We start from the raw sequence: 17,263 nt of genomic DNA, 5'->3' as shown, positions 1-17,263 counted from the left end.
TGGGGCAGCAATCAGATGTTCCCTTGCGTGTGGCGATGAACTTGGTTCTGCCTCTCGTCACACACTTGACACACACTCTCTGAGACAGGTAAAGAAGAGTCAGAATCCACTTTTAAATCCGTGTCTGACTGGGTCTAAAATTCTCTCTCATCCTTTGCGTATTCCCGGAGAAATGCTCATGAAAAAAGGAAATCCAAAACATTCTGTCTGATTCATGAATGTGAAGTATGGGTGATGGAACCTGATGTGTGTTTCACTATCAGATGAGTATTAAATTATAGGTATCTCAAAAAGAGACTCTCTTTCTTCTCGTTCTGTTATATTACAATTTCATGTCTGTAGCCACATTTCCAGTGAGTATATTATGGAATCTTTCTTTAGTTAGTCAGGCTGGTAGAAGTAACAAATTCTGTGCACTATGAACTATTATCTACTATAATAATAAGTAATTATGCAATGATTTGATATCGATATGCTGTGCTCAGGAAACATCTGTGCTGGTGCACGTTTTTTTGTATTGCTTATTTAAATATTTTATTGCAAAAATCTGCTTTGCATCAGTGTTACTTATAGTATTATTGGCATGTGCAGTAGGTTCTGTTCATTCTGAGCCTGACAGTCCAAATTGCATCACCTATTCTAATCATCTGAGGTACTCTACTCTGATTTTGAGAATCTTTTATTCTTCTGGTGTTAATTTTTTGCTCTCTTAAAATATATTTCTCTAAACTGCAACAAAACAAACAAACAAAAAGAAACTTGAACATGAATTGCTTTGCATTGTGTGCTTGGGCTTTATGTAACCTTCTGAGTTTTAACACTATCCTCTATGGACATGTGATATTTAATTTTTGGAGTCTTGGTAATAGGAGACAAAAACCTCAAAAACGTCCTTTTATTCGCCCTAAAAAGTCTCATTGTTTTCCTCCAAACCTAATCCTAGAAACGACTCCTAAAATCTGCACATTGGTTCGTTTTGCCCCACAGTCTCTTGTTACACTTTCTCCATCACATGATTTCTTTTACGGCCAGTCCACTCCTGCCATACAGATGTACTCACACCCCCCCACTCCCCTAGCACTCCTTGCCCACCCAGGTCCCGCCACAGTGGGGCTTGCCCTCCAGTGGAAACAGACCTGGTCTGGTTACCCACCTTGGAGATGATGGATTGATGGCTCACTTGCGTGAAAGTTCAGGGCGGGTCTTCAGGTAAACAAGCACAGAGCTGTATTAAGTATGGAGTAGGATGGAGGGAGAAGGAGACAGGATTGTGGTTTATACAATGTACGTTAAAACTTGAAGTTTAGGAGTTTCACTCATTTTTAAATAACATTAATGTGACTCAGTTATTTGTGTCCTAATTGGTTTTTCCAAATGAGCAAATTATATTAAGATGGCATCTTGATGCAAGACTTCAATCTTGAATGTTACCTTTTAGAAATGCTCCTGATAGTGCTTGCACTTTTTTTTCTCTCTTGATCCTGCCGTCATTTTCTTCCAGTAGGCCAACTAAGAAATGATCCATGGGAAGCCAAATCAACAAGGAAATTGGGCTAGCTCTTTGCCCTCCTCGAATGATGTATAAAAGCCATTTTGCTCATTACCCTGCCACGAGAGACATTTACCAACATTACTCTCCGATTTGTCCTGATGGCAGTAATTTCATCTTCTAACAATCTGATCCTGACAAATTAATTCCTGCTCCCCACTGTTTTCATGCCCCCCCTCTCAGCAGTGACAAAAATGGAGACAGACAAAATGAGATAATTTAAGTGACTGTAAAGGATGATTAACCAAAGCCCCAACAGGCTCGCTCTTCCAAAGACAGGAAAGTCTGCCTTACCTAAATAAAAACTGCTGTAAAGTTTTAGCCATATAAGAAAGAGGAAATTAATTAAATGCAGGGCGGGTGGTTTGGCGCCGTGGAAAGAATACACAATTTAGAGTCTTGTGCCAGGGAGCGAAATGGACAAAATGAAGGTGATCAGTCATATTTCGCTGCTTTTTGACATTAAGCATATGCTTTTTTTCTAAGAGGTCAGCTAAGCAATTTAGACAAATTGGACAAAATTGCAAAGGTAAACACAGGGAGAGGTCTCGTAATGTTTCTTTCACTCTCTCTTTCTGTGCCTCAGTCTCACTTTCAGACACTATTTTGTTCGGTAAATCCCTTACCTGAATTTTCTGTGACGGTGAAAGTGAGGCAAAATGACTCCGTCAGGGCTATCAGGGGCAGGGCTGTGTTATGGTGTTTGACTACGCCACAACCCACCGAGCCAACACAAACTGCACTCATTTGCCCCAGAAAATACAGCCACTTTAGTGCCACTGTAGTATAACAGTTACATATTGTGTATGGAATTAGCCGTTTGCCTTTATAGTTCAGGGATTCTTGCAATGAATGCATGTACAACTTTACTGTCTTGTGCTGTAAGCAATCTGACAGAATGCATGAGCCATGAGCTTTCAGGTGTAGGCCAACCTGCTGCTGTTCTGTGTTAGTCGCATCAACTTATTGCAAATAGCAACTTTCCTGAAGAGCAGTTGACTTCAAATGACTTCAGGTTCTGCAGTCTGCTGTTACCAGAAATACCACTTTATTACACTCATTAAATCAGTGTAGGGAACCTTGGCTCTGGCAGCTCCCAACAGCACCAATGTTGTACTGGATTTTATAGTATTTGATTTAGTTTTGATCTAGAAAATGAATGGCTATTTGTTTACTGTGTCAGAGTAAACTGACATATCTACTGATTAGCACTCAGCCAGAGCATTGCATAACCATTTTCCATGCAGGCATGCGTACCTCAACCTGGAAAGGAAAGCTAACCCTAGCCTAGCTACATGAAATGTAGCTAATACACTAGTTGATAAGTATAAATTAAAATTTCTGTATGAATGCTGCAGTCCTCACAGAACATAAAAGGGCAGCACAGTGTTCTTGTCTATCCTTACATACTAAAGAGGAAGGATATCCGCAAGGATGCGAAAAAAACTACATGTGGAAGATGCCGACTCTTGGCGCTATCATGATAGCTCCACCCGGACCCATAAGGAAGGCAGTAAGAGTCGAATATGAAAGTATTTTACGTCGTTATCTTTTTGGTTTGAGACTGCTAGCTTTGTGAAATCAGCTATGTTCAAATGGGTAAAATGTTTGCAGTGGCTGGCATTATACAAATGGATGAGCTAACATAAGATAACTGACGTTATACCTCATAGTAAAGCTAGTAGGCTATTCCGCAAGCATTGTATAATTTTAATCTATGTCAATACAATGACTGCTACTGCAGTCACTCAGTGTGCGCAAACAAAAATAGGTGCAGCCAGCACACAGGTAAGGGTGTGGTTTCACAGAGGAAGGGCCAGGCAGAACCACAAAGTGGTCTTAATAAATGGTCTGCTATAAAGATGGCAGTTATTTTAAATGACTTGCGTGATTTACTAGCTATACTTTGATTATTTCTTGTTTGCCATCGTTGAAGGCGCCATCAAGATATCTAAATGCCCATTGAGTGACCCTCATGAGTGAGTAGTATTGAAAGTTGTGTACTGAACATTGGCAATAACAGTGAATAATTCAAGCAGCTTGTTTTAACAAGTTGCAAAATGTGCACACGTTCCCTGCAACTGGCAACACTGCAGGCTGACAAAAGGTCTAAAGTGGCACGTACTTGCTGGTCCAGCAATGTTGTCGTCTTAAATTTGACACATTTCATTAAATCAACCACAATAAACTGCATACAGAGAACTCAGAAATGCTCAAAGTACTTAACATTTTTGAGGCACCACTTTTGAAATATGAATGTGCCACTGCCACCATAAAGTTCTTGTTTACATCTAAGGTACATGCAGTAGCTTCCAGCTGTTTCGGTCACCCTTGCATAACGCTAAAAAAAATGTTTCATGAATCATTTGTGAGCAAATTATACACTGCACACATGTAGTCCTGACAACATTTTAAAATATTAAATATGTGACGTGTTAATGTGATGTTGACCTTAAAATTGTAATCTCCAGGGATTCATTCGTGTGACTACAGGGTCAACCTCGGCGTTCAACTCCGGGGTCGGCTTGTCAATCCCAAAGCCAGCCAGGCCAGTGCCTTTCTGCACCAAAGTTTCCATGTAGTATAATAATGGCAAAATGAATCACTGGTTACAGTCATGCACACACACACACACACTCACTAAACCCGTTGCTAACACCTCTTGGGTCTAGACATGCGTGCAAGGTGCTGAAAAGAGAGAACGCGGGCTTCAAGGTGATTGGTTGTTCTGACCACAGAAATGAAGTTTACCCAGAGAAAGTAACAAATACAGGTTGCTAAGACACTGAAAGAAAACCTGTTGCTGCTTTTTCTATTCTTTCACAAGTCTTTTTATACTTTCCTCCCCTATAAGAGCCTGCTGGTAGCCTGTCTCCCAGACTGTGTTTGCTTCTATTTTACAGTTTTAGTGAGTTCACATTTGACATGTTTTCATGTCACTTTACTGGCTTGAAGTGTCATTAAAATGATGATTGTGACCACACATTTGGTAGGACAGAGTGCGTCGAAATTGAACATTAACTGTTATTCTAAGTGCAGAGCTCTTGACTCTGTTCAGTTTGTTGTCATCTATTTATCTAATGACTCCTTCACAGTTTAGACAGCGGACTAGATTCTGTCCACTCCTGTATGCCTAAAAAAGCATAGTGCTGCCATAACCCTAATCACCTAATTGCCCTCCCCTGCCTCATTAGAAAACAAGCTTAACTGGAAAATCGCCTTAAGTGGCCTAAATTAATGAGACCTTCACACTGGGTGCTGAGTCATCTGAGGCCTGAGTCAGGGCGACGTCACCACAAAGGAAACGGCTGCTCCATAAACTGTCAATGCGTATTTGAGCAGAAGCCATGAGGCTGACACTGACCTTCTGACCATCATTATAAAAGTTACACAATTTATGTGTTGTACACTATGTGTTTTGGCTCATACAGTCCTATACTTCAGCACAAGGAAGTGCAGAACACTACGGTAGTGACATTTTGTTACTGTGACAGTATCAAATTTTTATCAAAAAGGTTCATTAATTATCCAGGCAAGGTAAGCTATTGGTGACCAATTGGGAACCATCTATTGCAGGGAAAAATTCTGTATTTCCCAGCCAACCAGTTGTTCCTGGGAGTAACTTTGAAAGTGATTGATAAAGCCCCATTTATGCAAGATAAGCCCAGGCACTGACCCCCTGGTGACGACCAATCCTAAGAAAAAGTGGATATTATGCAACTGATTGGCAATTGTTTGTTTGAGACTGCTGGCAGTTGCTAGCTTTAAATTGGTCATAAAGTGGTGCACAGTGCTATGAAAACCTCATTGTGATTGCTTTGCATGGATGACAGTGACTTGTCCACCAAATGACTCTTGCCTACAAACAAATCTGAAAAAAAGGTGTGATGTAAACCAGAAACAGAAAACAGACTCAACTTTTACTCAGGAGGCGAACCTTCTCGGTTTTTAGGTTACACCACAGCTGGTTGAGTAAATGGTGAGTCAGCATCTTCCACACAAACTATTGGCAACTGCTAAAACTATTGGTAGTTTGCTAGCAACCAAAGCAATCACAAGGAGGTTTTCGGTGCAGTGTTTTCTTTGTGACTGTTGTCACCTGACAACAGCCAGCAGCCACTTGCCAACTGCTTGGTCAAAACATATTTTCCCTGTAGACTAGAGGTTGTCAGAGGGTCGCCCGCTGATATCTAGGCCTATGGACCGTATCAGGAACTTCTGTTAGCTCACTACCTGTCAATTAGCATTTTTTTTGGTCAGCCCCTGCAAAATATTGTCCAAAAACTATGTGAAAAGTATATGTGTGATATAAATATATATTGCACCAATTGTGCTTTTTATTTTACAGCAATGTTGTTTTTAGTGTGCTGAAGTGATCAGGACAGCAGCTTTTAAAATGATCGATTCGTCTCTTTGAACGGAAATTTGTAATGAAATGGTGACAAACGTGAAACTGATGAAGAACATGCTAACATAAACATGCAGTAGGACCACATTGAATTTGACACTTAATGCTTTTCAAAGAGGCATGACTACAGCGATGACCCCATTATTTTACCCATCAGCCATTGAGCTTTTCAGACTTCATAACTCACCGAGACTTAGGTCAGTGTGTGATGACTTCATTATGTTTGCTCCCACGGAGCTGCATTCCTACCTGTTGCCCTTTGACCCCTAATATGCTGTGTGGATGGTGGGCATGTGTCTCTGAGACGCACATGTTCTAGGATAAAACAAGCTGTAAAATATCAACACTGTCAAGACTGTTCTTGGATGACGCAATGACTTGAAGGTAGGCCCTCTCTTTTTCCTCTTTTTTTTCACGTCTGAAAACACGTGGATATTTTATTTACTGCTTTAGCATGCTAGCTCCTATACTCCTTTCACCTCTGCAGTGATCAAGCCTTTCAAGTTTTCAGGAACGTCACTGATGTGTGCACAGGAGATATGAGCTGACAGTGTGAGCAGGTAACATTCCAATCTGAATGAACCTCATTTCCAACGGATCTCAGCTCCTTTACAGAAACATTTTATGACAGCAAGTCCCGGAGCTTTAGCATAGCAATAATAAAACCCAACCAGGACTTAAATGATTATTCTGACACCATTTTGGCAAGAGTTAGATAAGAAGATTGATACGCTTAAGTACAGAGCTGGAGCCGAGAGTCAATTAGCTTAGTCTAGCATAAAGACTGTGGATAACGTGAAACAGCTTGTAATATGTAAGTCAAGTTTACAGTGCCAGTCACGTGTGTGGTTACATTAAATTGTTGTGTAATAGTTTTACAAGGGGTTTAACCTGCATAAATAAAAAGAAATTGCATATTTACAGTGCTTCAGTAAACGGATGACTGTGTGAGTTTATCAGTCTGTCATTCTTCTCCCCGCAGTGGTCCAACCATCTGTCTCTCATCTTCAGAAAGTATTTACCATTCACTTCCCCTTAGCTTTCCATCCCTCCATGGGAGCTTGAAGTGTTGATAGTTGGGAAATGATGGCTCTGCTGATTCCTTATTTTGGCAAACTCATCACTCTAACCTCAATCTTCAGCCTGAGGTGAAATAACTGCAGCCAGACTGTACGGCAGATTGAGTTATACAGGAGTGAGTCAGAGATGCTCTCCAGCCATAAAAACACTGTTTTAAATCACGAGATAAAAACAGGTCATTTTTCTAGAAACCAGAAAAATATTTATTTTTCAATAAAAGCAAAACTATAGACTTTATAGAAAACATGGATGTTGCCACAGTAAAGTTACTCAACTCTTTAAAACAGTTATTAGCTAAGGCTAGCTAGCTTCTTTTAGCAGCCTTTTAGCATTTCACGAAGGCTAATATCTGCTAGTTTCTGTTACAGTAAATGTGAGTATCCAGCTTAACAGATAATGAGTGGGTACAGCAGCCCACATTGGCACACTTGACTTTACATCTTAACATGGAAGTGTTATAAACATATACTGAGATGAACAAAAGACACTTGTTTTTCTTTTGTACCTGCTTTTCACGCCTATAGTTAGGCAGTTAAAAACAGGAATGACTTACTTCCATTCTTTACTCACAAAATGATTGTGAATTTATCATAAAGCCTAATAAACTCAAACATCTATTGTTTTAATTTGAAGGATGAGTTCAAGTCAGTAGATCATCAGTAATATGCTTTTTTTATACTTAAAATGATTGATTTTATTAACTATTTTGATTTTACACCAATCACTTAACTGATAGGAAGGCTCTCTAGTTAATTCCCCCACAAAAACATCAATAGTAAAGCCATAGATTGTGGGCAGATTGTGTCTCTGTGTAACACAGCAACATGCATGGTTTGTGAATAGTGAACAGTGGTCAGTTTGGACTGTAGTCCCGCTGTATTCTGAGACTAATCAGTTGTGACTACAAGATGACGCCACCTCCATACCTCCCACTAACACCTCATACAGTATGTTTAGTCCTCCATGTCCCTCCCCATATCTAATTCTCTGACTCCAGCCAGTGTCTCCATCGCTGCCTGCCCAGACAGACAAAAGTAATTCAGGTTTGCCTTGTTTGATTTGGGTCTGGGCCTCCTAAAACTAATACCTGTAAGCCCTATAATATGGTAATTTGTAGCGGCTGGGGTAAGGAACGTGGATTTATCAATAACTGGGCTAGCTGGGCTCATATAGTGAGCTTAGATTTGGTTTTTGGAGGGAGACGAGGGGCACACTGAGGGGCTAGGTGAAACAGAGGTTATTCAATAAGGGGTTGGCTGTTTTTCCAAAAGGGAACCAGGGAACTTATAGGCTGTCACTGAGCAGGCACTGACAGCCTCGTAGACTGACACTCGTGTCTCCCCCGTGGGAGAAGTAAGTAGATGACATGCTTGTGCATACGTGTACAGGAACACATAGATATATTTAGTAAAACAGACTATGTCTATAAAGATTTTCTCATATGAATTTACCTAGTATCAGTTATGCAGATCCTGCAGTTTATTGGACTCATTTGAAGCAAAATAAATGCATTTCCTACAAAAAGGACTCAGTGTGTTCATTGCCACACAGATTCTGATTCAGATTCTTAAAAAAGCGCATTAAGCATCAGTATGTTTCAAGCTGATCTCCAACTATAGAAGTTCAGAGTGAGGTCAAGTTACCATCCATTTAAATTTGGCTTACACCAAGATCTTCAAGACCATTTTAATGATTTATTGATGAAAAATGACAAGTCACTTCCACAAAAATGCTGTGATTTCCATCACTGACAACCCTCCAGTACACTGGCCCTGAGATGATAGATGAGTTGCAGAAGGTACAAGTGTTGAAACCAGGGATTAAATTAACCGTACTTATATTTTTATTCATTTCAGGGATTCCAAAACTACATAAAAAGAAATACATTTGTGGGTTAGTGATTCTTTATTAGGTTTATCAGGTAACATTTGAGCTAATATTTAAGTGACTGCTTGTGGAAGGTGAAGAGATGGAGGGGGACTGGCCATCCTACCTGTGTATCTTTGTATATGTATTAAGAGAAGCATACTCCTTGGTGGCTGCTTGTCGGGGCCTGGAGCCTGGGGCTCGCTCGGGCCACTTCGGGGGTGGGGTGCCCTCGGCCTCTCGGCCTGGGGCTCGGTCACTCTGGCACAGCTGGCTGCCGGTGGAGCTCACGGGCACGTCACTGCAACCCCCCCCCCCCTGGCTTCTGCTCCGCGGCTGCTGAGTGACCCCTCATCTTGGACTCTCCTCAGCTCTTTCCGGGATAGTGGCGCGGCTGCCCCTCTGTTGGTTTTCCTTGGTCTCTTGTGTTCTGGGGGCCTCTGGATGTCTGGAGTTTTGATCTCCTCCATACCTGCTTCATGCCCTGGAGGACGGTGCTGTGGCCCCCCCACACCCTCTAGCAGATCATTACATGAAGGAACCTTTTAAAAACAAGCGCATCCATGCTCACAGGTGTACACACGGGTGCTCACACAAACAAACTACACCCTTTTTGGCTCCTACCTCAAAGCACACTGTGCGCTGTCGATATTACGTGCTGCACAATAATGTTTAATATTTAGTATTTACTGTTATATTCCCATATATCATCGTGATGTTGTTTATTGTATTACTCTCGTTTTCTTCTGCTTGTTTTCTTTTTTCTTTCTCAACAGGTGATTGATATATGTATTTTTTTTGTCTGCTTATTTAGTTGGTTTTTGTTTTTTTGCCCTTTATCCCCGTCCCTCTTCTCCGCTGTTTTTCCCCCTCTTCCTTTCTCCCTTTTCTTTTCCTCATTCAAGTCTGTCCCGTATCTAGCAAGTGAAAATAAAAAAATAATAAAATAAACAATAAAAGGTGAATCAAATAGACCATTACGGCAAGGCAGGGATGGTCAATTTGGTAAAGTAAATCCGTTGGGCATCTTTCTTTGCCTTTAGACAATAATTCTGATGGCAAAAAAAAACAATCGGGACAGGCAAAAAAAAAGAAAAAAAAAAAAAAAAAAGAGAAGCATGCTAGTTGTACTCACCTTTTCCCGGTTGTTTCTTTCGCAGAATGTGGCACAAAATGGTAAAAGCAGCTCAGTCACCTGCTATAGAGCTCCTGGAGTAAACCAATGTGCCTGGTTAGGGGAGCTTTGGTCATTGTGTCTCTAATTTATAGATAAGTGACTGAAGTGTATATGTTATTGAATTAATTATAGGACTTGGTACATATATAAATATGTCTTTCGTGTGTTGTGTTGTATTGTTTGCTTATGTGGATGTTTATTTTCTCATTTGGTTTGCTATCCCAAGACTTGGGCTATTCCAGATGCTCACCTGAATCAGGTAAAGTATAAAAGGAGGACAGTTGCTTTTAGAGGGGTTGGGTTCTTTTGTGTGTAGATGGATACATGTTATTCCAACCTTATGCACTTTTGTTTGAACCAAAACGTGACCGCCGGGAAAACTGACTGTACACAAAGAAAGATATGCGAAGGATTTTACTGAAACACTTTAAAAGAAGCAAAGGGTTTTTTATTTTTAAGAAAAGCTGTTAGAAGTTTACATGTTTGCTAATAGTTGTTGATTATTAGCTTCTCATTTCTGCAGCTGCTCTGTCACACTGTTACCTTTTTTTTTACTGCTTGTTTATTATTTCCGTTGTGTTTTATTCAGCTTCTGTTATGTTTTGTGCACTGTACTCTATCCTCGGCACAGGCCTTCAGATTGTTGGGGTCTTCTTTCTGCCATTGCAGGGTCTTTAACTTATAAGCGTATAAAGGTGAGGTGACTGTTGTGGATTGCTGTTAATTAAATTGAGCGGAATTAAAACCCAAGCATTCACTCTCAGTATCTAGTGCTGAAGCAGCTGGTCTGTCACTGTGTACCTCTAACATGCAGTGGGCTTCTGACACAACAATCTGTTGTAATGTCAGAGTCAAAGTCGCAGAGTGATGCTTAGTCTGCTACACATTGAAGCACACTGTGACCAGCAGTGAGGCCAGAGGAGTCTGCTCTGCTAGTGTCATCACTATGGTAACCAAGGAACTGCCACATGTTGCAGATGTTATGTGTTAACATGTGTTTGGGTGTATTTTAACCCAAACCATGATTTTACCCTCAAACCTATTAAAGCAGTTTTAGTGCATAAACCTAACCGCATTATAATCACTAAACTTTACTAAACAGCGACATAGTAGCTAGAGTATAACATGAAGTGCAGATGGTTGCAAGTGAGACTCAAACTTTTCTGTTTTGAGGTGCATGTAACTCATAGATGTGGACTTTTGTTCTACCTCACATTTAATTCAATTCTGTTTCAAATATAGAGCACCAAATCAGAACAACAATCACTTCAAGGTAATTTATATAGTAAAGTACAGAGAGAAATCGCAACATCAGACAACCCCCTATGAGCAAGCACTTGGCGACATGGGGCAACCATCTGCTGCGACTGGACTGAGTTGATGGGAGGGAAACGGGACAAAAGAGAACCTGTGGGGGAGTGCCAGCGATTAATAATAACTAAATGCATTGGAGATACACTGGAGCTAAATGGCTTTCCCCCTTAAGGTGGCATACGATCAAAAAGTTCAGGAATGTGTTGTGAGTTAGGAGTGAAACCCTGAGATGAGAACATGTTGACTTTGTTATTTGTCTGTCATGGATACATACGATTTCGGTGAGTTCCTGAGAAAAAAAGTGAAGTCATGTTCACGAAGTGAAAGAATGAAATACGACCAGTGTACAGAAAGCAAGCAAATGCATGCGTGCACACACACACTGACGTAAGGTAAACAAAAGGAGTGTATTAGGTCTCCTACCCACTGTCTTTGCATCATACCTGGCTCCAGAGCCAACGAAGTGCTGTATAATGAGCTGCAGAGATGAAAGCAGCTCTCCAGGCAGCAGGAGGCACACTTCTTTGCACTGTGAAGTGTTTTTTGGCCCACGCTATCTTCTTTCCAATCTCTGTGGAAAGAACAGGAGCGGACCCAGCAGATGGTTGTGATAAGATAAAACCACCTCCACGAGGGGAATGAATGCAAGAACACATGTTGCTGCCTCTCTGGGGCTGTTTACCAGAACAAACCATTTCATTCATTTTATAGTGCGACTTTTCCAGTTTTCACAGTTTTCTTTGATACCAGTAGATTTTAGAATCACTCATTTATTAGCAGTGACTTGATTATTTGCTTAACTGTTAGCTGTAGCAATTAAAAAAGGATCATTATAAGACTTGAGCATGTTTGCTTTTTGCTAATTGTGGGCTGTAGCTGGTTTTTTCAGCTGTCACGTTACACAGATTGGCCTGGTAGTTGAGAGAGACCAGAGGTTTGTGTTGCATCACACTGAATTGACTCTGTTTTATTGTGAAGCAGCTCCACAGGCTTGAATGATACACCCATGCATCACATTGCAGTTTTCCAACCGTCAAACCATACAGCCTGCAACATCTTGCCCTCCCCCCGAGACCCTCACATTTAAAAGAAACTGACTTATGTGCACAGAATCTGGTTGTGACTGTGGTTGTGTAGTTAATTAGAACCAACGTGGCCACACTGTTAATCACCTCCATCCCAGGCTTCTCATAGTTTGTTAATACTGGATCTCAGAGATTACCTAGAACTAATGGAGTCATTAATTACACACACTTTGCTGTGTTTTTAATTAGTCATCTGTTCATGCAGCAAATCAGCAATGTTTTTTTTCTCCGGTTTTTTCTTTGCAGCCAGGAGTTCAGTTTTATGTAGCGTTACTCATAACAGCTGCTCTGTGGCCAGCTAAAAAGAGAGAACAAATGATGTGCCGGAGACTCGAGCAAATGTTAAAGAGCGTGTGGGTGTGAGTCTGCTTTGTTTCCAGAATTTGTTTTTGTTCCTGTTTTGTTTTGGTCGAGCTGTCTTTGGATTGGCAGCGGAGATGTGTTTGCCAATCGATTATTTCAGCACGAGGGTTCAGAAATGCGAGCACAGCTCAGTCTGGAGGAAAAACTCCAGTTGCCGCTTGCGGTGCTAAAACTGAATCTGTTCCCATCAGAAGAGCCTCGCCTCTGCACAAGTGGAAATGTTTTTCTAATTTGTATATTTTCTGAAGCAGAAACCAAAGTGCCCATGTGTGTTAATTAGTGGCTGTAAAGTACTTCATGATGTAGCACGTAGCATTCTAACAAAGCGTTGGGGGGGCCTATGTGACCGCCGCTCCTGCCGCTGCTGCTACTGCTGTTTCCCTCTCAGGCCCTTGCTTATTTCATTTCTGCTTTGTAATGGGAGTCAGACGCGATCGTGTTTACAACAGGCCTAAACCAGTCACATGTTGTCTAATTAGCTGCAAATGGGTGAAAAGCTAAGGCGGATATTTTCTTTTTTTCGGGCGGTGCCATGGAATGGATCAAACCCTGTGTTAGCGCTGCGTGATTGTAAAAAGTGTCTTTGAGGAACAAGAGGTGGCACTTGAATTTGTGTGACAGTGGGAGCACCAATACAAGTTGGTGTTTTGCACTGGCTTAAAATGAGACCTGGATTCTACCAAACACGCCCAACTGGTGGTACCAAATTCAAGATTCAAATCTGGCTCGAGGAGCAAAGCTGTAGTTGAATTTTTTCTTTATCACATTTTTTTTTTTTTTACAAATTAGAGCTTAGTCATTAGTCATTGTTCATTGCAGGCTAATGGCCTACAGCTGGTTGCACTGACTGGTGTTTACTAAACCTGGTCCTAACTGCAAAGTTAAAGAATGGGTTTCACGTACACAGAACAGGCATAACATCATGACCACCTGCCTAATATTGTTTTGTTCCTGTTTTTGCTGCCAAAATAGCAAACAACTGTGATGCATTGTGTATTCTGACACCTTTCTATCAGAACCAGCAGTAACATTTTTAGCAATTTGAATAACAATAAGTCATCTGGTGGATTGGACCACATGTGCGAGCCTTGACCACCCACGTGCATCAGTGAGACTTGGCTGTAGATGAGCCTTTTGCTGATTCATCACAGTTTCTTCCTTGGATCATTTTTGATGCTGACTACTGCAGACTGGGACATCCCACTTTGGAAATGCTCTGACCCAGTTGTCTGGCCATCACAATATGGCCCTTGTCAAACTCAAACTCAAATTCTTATTCTTTGCGATAAAGTGTTCACGTGCTTTCTAAAATATCCCACCCACCGACAGGTGCCACGATGAAGAAAAAAATTAGTGTTATTCACTTCTGCTGTCAGTGGTCATAATGTTACGCCTGATTGGTGCAAGCTACATCAACCATAATTAAGCTTAAGCTGCGTCCACACCTGAATCACTTTAAGGCTGACTGCTAGTTGTTTGCTGACATTCCTGACTCCGAATGTGCAGATAAGCTTCTAACGTTCAGGTTTCAAACTGCTCTAAGAGCACTGACATCACTTTGGCTCTTGGTGATGTCAGAGAGAGAGGATATCCTGTGGCGTGTCCAGCGGGGTGGCCTGGGGGGGCACAGGCCACCCCCCAAACCAGACTGGCCACCCCAGGTGCCACCCCGAAGCTAAAACAATAAAATTCAATTAAATATCAAATGTACGATTACGTTTTCGTAGTGAAGCTCAGATATCCGAGTGTAAGTGAATGCAGCATCGGCAAAGGAAGGAGAAAGACGGCACCACAGAAAGCAATTTTCCGGCAAAAGAAAATGATGAGAGAATAAATGTCCTGGTAAGTAATATTAAGTTTGTTGAGTTTAGTAAACTTCGGTGAAATTAGAATACCAAGGAAAAAATAACACTTAAAGAATTATTGCAACCGCCGAATATTTCAGTAGGCTACTGGGCGGCCGCGGAGCTAGCATAAGAGTTATTAGTTATAAGATATAATCCAAGTTGCAGGTTAATACTGGCAGTGTCGCCATGCCAGCTGACTGTACTTCATCATCAGCCAGTGTTGTTCTTTATACATCAATATTACCAAAGTTTGTGCCATGTTCAATGCAGGGATGTGCAGTTCTGGTCCTCCTGGTTTCAGATGTTTCCATACTTCAACACAGCTGATTTAAAGAATCATTTACAGACTTGTGCACAACTAGGTGTTTGGGGATTATTTGATTTGAATTGGCTATGTTGGTATAGGTAACATCTAAAACATGCATGATAGGGGTCCATAAGGGCAAGAATTTGACATCCCTGACTTCCAGTCAAGGTCATACATCAAGAAAGTTGTTGTTTGTGACATAAGTTTTTGCTTTATTACTTCAGGGCCAACCAGTATAGATAGAAGAATAGGAGTGGAGAATGAAAAGATCTCAAAATATTGAGAATTTCTTCCTTAAGAAGGCTAAAATAACGCCAGAAGCAGAGAGCAATGTCAGGGAAAGGTGGACTGAGCAGCAGTCATCATTGTCACCTGTGATTTCTACAAATGAAGGTATGTGAGAATGAATAAGGAAAATGCAAGGAAGGGATGTTTATATTGTCAAGTGTTCAACCGATCCATAGGGGACAAATCCTAATATTTGGGAATAAATAATTAAATAAGTGAATATATGTATTGTGGTACATAATTGGAAATTAAAACAAAATCCTGCTTTAAATAACATGTTTTTTTTATTTAATGAAATGTAATATTTTTATATTATCCCAGGCACTTTTTCACCTGTTCATGATCCACCAGATAACCAGGATGTGGTGCCTTTTGAAACATCTTCTCCTTCAACATCATGTACGACACTGGGCCATCCACATGGTATTTAACCTCCAATCTTACTTCATAGATTAATATTGAAAGCCTTTAATTGTGCATTAAATATTTTATAATATTGATACTGTCACTTTTGCAAGAGATGTTGTTCTAGATCAAAAACAATTCTTCATTGATTTTTAAATTGAATCCTCCCACACTTAGATATATCTCAAAATCCAGCGGAGGGACCTAGACAGCCACACTTGAAGATATTTCCTCGAACAGTACATGGTGAAAAGAGGAGGGCCTTCAGCAAGACATGGTATTCACAACACAAATGGCTGGAATATTCTCAAAGTCGGGACTCTGTCTATTGTTTTGCATGTAGATACTTTTCCATTCCAAATGCTTCTGAAACTCCTTTTACATCACATGAAGGGTACTCAAACTGGAAGAAGGCAATGTATAAAGATGGAGGTTTTAAGGGGCATGAGAAATCTGAAGGTCATACAAATGCCATGTATGCTTGGAGTGAACATCAGAAAAACATTTTGACAGATTCATCTGTGCGTGATGCTTTGGACAAGGCATATAAAAAAAAAAGTAGAGGAAAATCGCATATATATCAAAACTGTTGCTGAAGTAGTTCTCCTTACAGCTATGCAAAACCTCTTCCAAAGGGGGCATCTTGAGACAGATACATCACAAAACAAGGGGAACTTTTTAGAGTTAATGGAACTTCTTTCTAAGCATAATCCACTGATTGCAAAAAAATGAAAGCTGCAGGAAATGCAAAATATACCAGTAACACCATTCAGAATGAAGTAATCGAATGTCTGTCAGAGATGGTACGTGAAGACATTATCAGAGAAGTAAAGGAGAGTGAGTACTTCTCTGTGATTGCAGATGAAACAAAAGACCTAAAGAAAACAGAGCAACTGTCATTAGTACTAAGGTATTACTACAATGGGGCTGTTCAAGAGAGTTTTTTAGAGTTCCAGAGAGCAAGTCAGCTAGATGCAGCAGGGCTCACTCAAAATATCATACAGTGTCTGGAAAGGTATGGCCTTGAATATAGATCCAATCTTGTAGGCCAAGGATATGATGGGGCGTCAGTAATGGCAGGGAAATGCAGGGGTGTTGCAGCCAGGATCAAAACAGAGGCAAAACATGCATTTTATGTACATTGCAATGCACATTGCCTTAACCTTGTTATCGTTGATGCAGTGAAATCAGTCCCTGAAGCACACTGCTTTTTTTCATTGTTGCAGAAATTGTATGTCTACATGTCAGGTTCATATGTTCACCAAAAATGGATCACAGTTCAAAAAGACATGTATCCAGAGGCTCCTAGAGAGCTTCAGAGACTCAGTGATACCAGGTGGGCATGTCGTTACAGTGCATGCAAAACTGTAATGGACAGATTACCAGCTATATTAAGAGTGCTACATGAGATAGATTTAGAGAACAGCGGTGACAGATCAGTGGAGGCACGGGGTCTGTTGGCACAAATTGACCTCACATTTATTGGCAATTTATCCACATTTAGAAAAATTCTAGGGGAAATTAAGTTGCTTTCTGATGTACTTCAGTCTCCATCTCTTGATCTAGCAAAGGCT

The 17,263-nt window shown here is 40.7% G+C and overlaps 1 pseudogene across 1 annotated transcript; it reads left to right on the top strand.

The window, feature by feature from the left end:
• Positions 1–14,694: 14,694 nt before the first annotated feature.
• LOC146702614 (zinc finger MYM-type protein 1-like) lies at positions 14,695–16,495 on the top strand (annotated as a pseudogene). Its single transcript, XR_014921865.1, has 3 exons — positions 14,695–15,389; positions 15,606–15,707; positions 15,867–16,495. The product of XR_014921865.1 is annotated as a zinc finger MYM-type protein 1-like (transcript).
• The last annotated feature ends 768 nt before the right edge of the window (positions 16,496–17,263 follow it).

Source organism: Copadichromis virginalis, linkage group LG8 (assembly GCF_057382275.1).
Source record: "Copadichromis virginalis isolate Kocher_CV1m ecotype Utaka linkage group LG8, C_Virginalis_male_GT1.1, whole genome shotgun sequence".
Classification (NCBI taxonomy): domain Eukaryota; kingdom Metazoa; phylum Chordata; class Actinopteri; order Cichliformes; family Cichlidae; genus Copadichromis; species Copadichromis virginalis.
Note: the sequence above shows the minus strand (reverse complement) of the source record. Positions and strands in the feature narration are given on the sequence as shown.